This window comes from Talpa europaea (assembly GCF_964194135.1).
Source record: "Talpa europaea genome assembly, contig: HAP1_SCAFFOLD_124, whole genome shotgun sequence".
NCBI lineage: Eukaryota > Metazoa > Chordata > Mammalia > Eulipotyphla > Talpidae > Talpa > Talpa europaea.
The window spans coordinates 10,345-18,286 of record NW_028167995.1 but is presented as its reverse complement, the minus strand read 5'-3'; the positions used below and the strand labels follow the sequence as shown (position 1 = coordinate 18,286).

General features: G+C 51.7%; 1 pseudogene across 1 annotated transcript; it reads right to left on the bottom strand.

The window, feature by feature from the left end:
• Window positions 1-326: 326 nt before the first annotated feature.
• Window positions 327-7,301, bottom strand: LOC311188028 (patr class I histocompatibility antigen, A-2 alpha chain-like; annotated as a pseudogene). The gene is made up of 5 exons: window positions 7,064-7,301; window positions 6,577-6,852; window positions 5,277-5,552; window positions 5,038-5,156; window positions 327-381 (listed from the first exon to the last, which is right to left on the bottom strand). The product of its transcript is annotated as a patr class I histocompatibility antigen, A-2 alpha chain-like (transcript).
• Between the last annotated feature and the right edge of the window lie 641 nt (window positions 7,302-7,942).

Below are 7,942 nucleotides of genomic sequence, written 5' to 3'. Positions count from 1 at the left end.
GCCCAATGTGCAGCCTGGGCTGCGCTTCTGAGTCTCACTCCCCACAGTCATGAGTTACGCTGGGATCATGGTATCTGACAACTTCCAGGGTGTGGTGGGTTAAACTGAATAATTCATGCAAATGTTTCTCTTATTTTCATTGTTGACTTTTTCCCCCTTTTTTTCTTTTGGTTTGCATTATGAAAACTCAATTCAACACTTTCTCCTTCTCCCAGGTGTTTTTCTAATTGCACAGCCTTATCACAGCAACAACCCAAATAAAAGAACTTTTATAGTAAAAAAAACTCACCTCCAAACCCAGTAGCAAATACCATAATGATACTTACCTTTCCGTGCTCTCCTCCAGCGTGGGCACGTGTACAAGGAGATGCATCCTGAACACTAGTGGGGAGAGGCGTGGGGGAAGCAGCCTGGGTTTTACTTGACATCCTCTCCCTGCTGCACATGGAGGGTTGCGCTGGGGAGACGGGAGAGCCCCAGAATGAGAAAGAAACGTCAGTTCACCCCTCTAACATTCCATCTTCCCCTAGGAGCTGAGGGAGACCCTGGTGGGTCCGCTAATCTTGAGCAGCCTGTTCAGGCGCCATTTGTGTGACCTGCAGTTCTGCATTCCTGCACAAGGTCAGAGCTGCCCGGTCACTCAGTCATGGGAGCCAAAACTTACAAGGTGCCTTTCAAATCTTTCAAGGGAGAAAGCTTGATCACTCTGGGAAGGCGATGCATCACAAGGTGTGACAAGGGAGCCCAGAAGCTGACCAGTGGGCTGCCTTGTTGATAAGATTAGACCCATGGTCCAGAGTCTGGGTTCTGGTTTCGATTCCAACACTTGATCATCAAGCAGATAAGAATTATCTGGTCAGCAGACTCCTGTCCCGCTGAAGCCCAAGATGGCATTCATTATTTCACCCACCCTTTCCTCCTTGTCCTCCTACCCCATGTAGCTGACGCTGTATGATTATTCTAGCAATAAAAATGGCCAGGATCTTCCTCTTCAGCAGCATCCTGCATCATGTAGCCTGCTGCATGACTCCCGTTTCTTCATCAGTGTGGTGTTGCCCGGCGCAACAGACCCTGCTCCATCTCTCCCTCCCTTCCTGGACTGTGGACAAAGGCTCAGCTCAGGAACTGGGGTGACCTGGACTAATCCTGCCCCTGGGCCAGGCCAGCAGGACACATACTCCTCCCTCCCCCTGTGTGGCTCCCTACAGTTCTGGTCTAGAGAGAAAGTAGCTGCAGTGCATGGAACAACCTCATTTTGAGGCCTGTGGGTTTTCTACGGTGACTCCAAGGAAGATGAATGTAGGGGACTGAAGATAAACATTGGCAACTGGGGGAGGGAGCTGTCAGGGGTGAAGTTACCACCACATCCTAGCAGGGCCCTGGAGGGGTGTCCTGCCCAGCTCCTTACACCTCAAGCCAACCATGAGGTATTTCTAAACCTCAGCCTCTTCTTCTGGTCCTGTGCCTTTTCAGTCCTGCTTAGAAACTGCTTCTCCATGGAACTGCATTTACTGAGGTGTTGTTCTGACACTCTCTACTCTGTGTGTGATTTCAATTCATTTATTCTGTGGCTTGATGTTAATTGTCTTCCCATCATCTTGTGTTGTATATCCTGGGGTTACTCTGACCCTCTGTCTCTGGTTCCCCTCAGAGGCACCCTCTCTGCAGTGTCTCTACTCAGCAGGGTGTGAGCAGCCCCAGGAGTCCCTGCACCTCCTGCCTCCGACCTTGTGGGAAACCAGCCCCTCAGCCTGCATGACAGTGAGGAGGCGAAGGCAATGTCTTGAGGTCAGTGATTGATAAAGGAGACAATTTGCTTTTTTTGTTTCTTTTTCCCCTCATTGTATTATTCAGTTGAGGTAACATTGCATTACACACTGTATGTGTTCCCAGGCCCAGGGTCACCCCTCTTCAGATGTCTGTTACCACATCACGCCTACCACAAGGGCACCCACAATCTTCACCATAGTCCACTGGGCCCTCTCCCTACCTTGTTTCCTGCTCTTACCTCCACCCCATAGCTTCAATTCCACAGTCATATTTCTAGAGTTTGTTTTGGTTTAGTTTCACCTGTGCCTGCTTTGTTTCTTTATATTCCACATATGAATGAAATCATCCAGTATCTAACTTTCTCCTTCAAACTTATTTCACTTAGCATCATCCCATCCATATCTATCCTTGTTGCAAAGTCAGTATTTTTATTTTTCATGGCTGAGTAGTACTCCATTGTGTATATATAGTTTGTGTTCTTTATCCTCTTACCTGCCGTTGGGCACTTAGGTTGTCTCCATTTCTTAGACAGTGCTGCAGTGACCATAGGAACCACATGTTCCTCAGAATTAGTGTTTTACCGTCTTTGGATAAATACCAAGGAATGGAATGCTTGACCATGGGACAGGTCTATTTTGAATATTTTGAGGAACCTTCATTTGTTTTCCATAGGGGCAGGACCATTTTGCTATCCATAGAAAAGAGAGGTTCCAGGTTACCACCCCACCCAAGGAAAGGTGGGGCTGAGCAGGGACGAGAAGTTAAGGAAGAGGAGGAGGATGTGGAGTAAGATGAGGAAAGAAGACTGGAGGAGGCGCGTGGAGCAGAGAGACATGTGAAGAAGCAGCCAGGCTTGGACTTGTGCCAGGGAATTGGGGCCACAAAAAGAGACATGTAAAAGAGACAAAGACTTGGGTGAGAGGCCCATGGAGATGCTGACAATGGCAACTGTTATCTTGATGTGGATTTTGATTTTGCTCTTTTCCCTCCAGATTTGACTGGCTCCTCCTGCCCCTGTCCCATGGGTCTCTACCATTAGGTGCCTTAGCCTTGTGGCAGGCATTCAGGCTCCAGTGGGCCTGCTTTGGGCCAACCCTGTTTTGCTGGGCATTTACCCATGAGGGGACGGGTAGCTTTGGGTGCTTCACTTGCGACCTATTATAACTATATTCTTTCTCTTTGCTCTATTGCACACTAATTCTCTGTTGCACGCTAAGTGTATTAAAGTTCTTTTCTATTGAAAGTCTTATGCTTTGGAGTATGTTTTGTCTTTATTCAGCTGATGGCAGATCCCATGTAGAGTGTACAGGTTTGAGAAACCCTGGAAAACCCTCATTCTGCCCACTAACAGGACCAGACTTCATTCCCACCCACCATGTACCAGAGAAAGTTCCTTTTCCTCCGCACCCTTCAATGGGTCATTCTCACAGGTGTAAGGGGGTAACTCATTGTGATTTTAATTGGCATTTTCCTGACAGCACATGACAAACATTTATCCACATACCTATTGGCCATCTGTATGTCTTCTTTACAAAAGTATCTATTTAGCTTTTCTGCCCCTGTTTTTATTCAGCTGTTTTCTTGTTTTGCAGTTCGTTGTAGATCTTGGATAGTAACTCCTTTTTGGATTGATGATGTGCAAAAATTTTCTCCAACTTGATGTTGTCTTTTCATTTTAATGAGTTTCACTCACTATATAGAAGCTTTTTAGTCTCATGTGGTTCCATTGGTTTCTTTTTGCTTTTGCTTCCTTGGAGCACAGAAGACATTAGGGGCAGTGAAAATACTCTGCATGATATTCTCATGATGGACACAGGTCATTATACATTTGTCCAACACCCACAGAATGGACAACACCAGAGTGACCCCTGAGAGAAACCATGACTGTGCGACTATGACGTGCGGGTCCATCACTTGTAACCCACGTGCCAGTCTGATCTTAACACGTGATTTGGACATGATGTGTTAGGAGTTTTATAAATTGAGGAATGAAGTGTAATGTATTTTTGAAAGCATATTTCATGCTCATGCAAGGACATTTAAATAACACTCAAGGATAGCATGAGTAAGTCATTCCCTTCCATCCCCCAACATCCCGGTCAGCCAGTATCTGCTCAAAACCAGTTAGCAATTTTTTCTTCTCTAAAAAAATATATCCATGCTTCTGTCTGGACAATGATGCTTGTTTTCCCATCAGTAAAGGAGTTCAGGTCACAGAGTAGGGGAAAACATTTGCATATCATGAAACTGATAAAGGACAGTATCAAGAATTTACAAGTAATGCTTAAAACTCATTGATCAGCAAGAAATAACCCAATTTTAATATGGACAAAAACAGTGTTATAAATAGAGCAAAAAAAAAAAAAATTGACTTCCAGGCCTCCCCTGGTGGTGCTGACGGTTGAGCACAGCACTGTGAGGCTGTCCCCAGCCTCTGCAGTGCAGGTTCGATCCCAGCCGGCGGGCGAGAATCCCACATGGCGCGACAGACCTCTCCCATCTCACCCGCTGCTCCCCTCAGCAGTCTGCCTGTTCTGTTCCCCACTCTGTCTCTTGTGAATCTGATCACCTCCCGTGCATCTGGCCTGTACCCTAGTTCTTGTATGCATGAATAAATAAATCTTTTTATTTATTATATTTTATTTATTATTATTTATAGACATAGCAACTGATGTAGACATAGAAAAATAAAAAAATGAACAAATGCTCAATATCACAGTTAACAAAAACAGTGACAAATCACCCTGGTGCCCAGGGTGTGCACAACAGGAGCCTCATCAGGTTCATTGTAAAAGATCCTTAGGGGCTGAGAGACACATCAGAGCCATAGGCACTGTTGCTGCCTGGTTGAGAACAAAACAGAACCTGGTCAGAGATGAGACCACAGGAGGGACTGATGAGGGTGACTCCCCCATGGAGTCCATTTACACTGTCCCCAGGGGCTCAGGGATCAAACCTGCAGCCTGAGTGTAGCTTCCTCCTTGTCCTCCTGTGGGAAGAAACATCATGTGAGACCAAGGAGGAGTCAGGTCAGAAGACCTAAAGGAATCTTTTAATCCTGCACAACAGGGAAGTTTCCAGAACTGTGACTGAAGACCCAGGTCAGGACTGAGAAAAATGAAGAAAGGAGGTGAGGGGGGACTGGACCAAATGCCCTCTGGGCAACACCTGTGTGTGTGGAAGTTACTTCCCATTAACCAGGCAGGGCAAGTTCTCCCTGGAACCTGAAAGCCCTCAGTGGACAAGATCCCCCACTCCCTTCCCTACCTAAGCGTTTCTTCCTCCACATCACAGCTGCAGCACCGCAGCTCCAGTGAGTATAGCTCCAAGGAGAACCAGGCCAGCAATGGTGCTCGTGGTGGGGATGGAGGACTGAGCAGGGGGCACTGGAAGGGAAAGGAAGATCATACCCTGAGGCCCAGGCCTCATCCTGACCCTCTGAAGGGCTCCAGAAAGGCTCCTGATGGCCCTGAGAATAGCCTCTGTGCCCACATCCTCCTCCTTACCCCATCTTAGGACTTGGAGCTCCAGCAGTCCCTCATGCTGCACGTGGCACGTGTATCTCTGCTCCTCTCCAGAAGGCACCACCACAGCCACCCACTTCTGGAAGGTTCCATCTCCCCCAGGCCTGGTCTCCACCAGCTCCATCTCCTGGGTCAGGTTCTCCCCATCTCGCTGCCAGGTCAGGGTGATGTCCGCAGGGTAGAAGCCCAGGGCCCAGCACCTCAGGGTGACCTCATGCTCAGAGGTGGGGTGGTGGGTCACATGTGTCCTTGGGGGATCTGAGGTGGAAAATCAGAAAACTCACTGTGTTTCCTCCATGGACACTGAGGAATCCTCGTGAGACCATCCTCACAATGGACAAGACAACTGATGTGGCAGGAATGACAGGGGTGAAGGATGCCCTGAGCAAACTCCTTACAGGCTTTGTGGACTCCACCCCCACAACACTGGGAACTACAAATCCCATGATCACCAAAGGGAAGGTTGCGAAGGCCTGAGGGTGGAGTTAAGCAATTAGGCTCTCCATTTGAGTATTTAACTGGTCAAGAGGCTGGGAGTCTCTGGCTTGGCCACGAGGCGTGCTAGGTTTTCGCCACCTCTGTGGGTCACTGGGATTCCAGGTCAGCAGAACGGGCAGGGTGCGTTTAAGAACTTATCTCCTTTTTCTCCCTGAGTTAGTCATTTCCCATTTCCCCTTTCCTTGTAAATAAACCTTTTAGCAACCTTTTGTGTGTGTCTGCAGTTTAGCAGTCATAAGTCCCCTTTAAGCGTGCAGGTGAGGACCCACAGCCAGGAAACCCCATTTTATATTGGGGTTTTCCCTGTAACAGCTAGAAGCATAAAATGTAAAAAACAGGCTAATCTGGGGGAATCTGTGAGATTCTCCTATTCCTTAGAAAGTCCTAGAATGAGGATGAAAACCCAGGGTAGGATGAAGCAGAGGGAGTGGAGCACAGACGTTTTATTCCTGACCTGGGTGGAAGGTGAATGACACAGAAAAGCAGGGATCACATAACTGAAAATGTTCTCAGACCAGAAACAAGACTGAGAGAGAAACTTGTGGTTCTCAAACAGGCCCCTGGTCAAAAGGACCCGGTGACGTGTGAGGTCAGGGACTGTCTGTCTTTCTCAGGAGAGACGGGATCCCTTCACTGTCCTTCAGGAGAAGCCGGAGTCTCTGGGAGTCTCTCTAGTGCAGAACATGAAGCCCAGGGGAGTCCCCCTCTCGGGACTAGAGAGAGGACTCATTTCCCGCAGTGACTCCAGGCAGGGGGGGACCGGGAGCCTCCAGGCCCCTCTTACCCGTGCGCTGCAGAGTCTCCTTCCCGTACTCCAGGAATCTGCCCAGCAACCTCAAGCACCTGCCCTCCGCATACTTCCTGAATTTCTCTGCCCGACCTTCCTCCTCCCACTGGCTCCGGGAGATTTGAGCGGCCGTGTCCATCGCGGTCCAGGAGCGCAGGTCCCGGTTCAGGACCAGGTAATCGGTGCCGTCGTAGGCGAACTGACTGTACCCGCGGAGGAGGCGCCCGTCGGGCCCCACGTCGCAGCCAAACATCCCCTGGAGGGTGTGAGAGCCTGTCCCAGGCCCGTGTCAGCCCGTGATCACCCCGCGGTCACCCCGACCTCCCGCCCCCCGCCGGGAATAAACTAAACAGAATGAAACGGGGTGAAAGTCCCGCGGGCTGTTCCCGGGCAGGTTGCAGAGAAGCCTGGAGGGGGAGACCCTGAGCGACCCCCGTCCGTGGGGATAGGGGTCCTGACCCGGCCCGGACCCGCGCCAGCTCACCGTTCTCGCTCTGGCTGTAGAGGCCGCGCAGGGTGTGCAGCTGCGCTCGGGACCACAGTGTGTGGTCCCTTAGGATCCCCGTCTCCTCGTCCCACTCCTCCTGCCCCAGCTGCTCCGCCCAGGGCGCCCGCGGCTCCACACTCTGACCTGGGGAGTCGCTGTCGAACCGCGCGAACTGCGTGTCGTCCACGTAGCCCACGGCCATGAAGCGGGGCTCCCTGAGGCCGGGCCGGGACATTGTGGTGTCGAGAGTCCTCAGGGAGTGGGGGCCTGGGGGCGGGAGGGGAGACCCGGGCTATTCTTCTCCCCTTCGGGGGCTCGAGTCCCAGGGGGCGCCCACGAGACAGAAAGTGGGTGAAAGACGAGTGAGAGTGAAAAGCGGCTGCGGGACGAAAATGGCCGGGACTCGGGGGCCAGAGGAGGCTGGGGTCTCGGGGGGACGGAAAGGGGCCAGGGCGGGGCGGGGCCGAGGTGGGGGGACACCTAGGGCGGCGGCGACGTCTCGCCTTTCCCACGCCCGCTCGCGCCCTCGCTCCCGCCTCTGGGAGCGCCCTGTCCCCTCCCGACCCGCACTCACCCGCCCGGGTCTCCCTCGGGGCCGCGGCCACCGCGAGCAGGAGCAGGAGGGCGGCGCCCCCCATCCCCCAGGACGCGCCTCCACCCAGGCTGGGGAGACGGAGTCCCGGCGGGCGGGCGAGGGCTTTGTACCTGCAGCTGCGGGGCTGCTGATTGGCTGCTCTGGAGACCTCCAGGCAATGGGGAGTGAGCCCTGGGGTGAGTCACCAGTATCCAGGAGGGAGGACCTGACACAGGCTGTGACACGTGAAACTGGGGAGGTGAGGAAGCCCCAACAGTCACCTTCCCGCCACAGACAGCGCC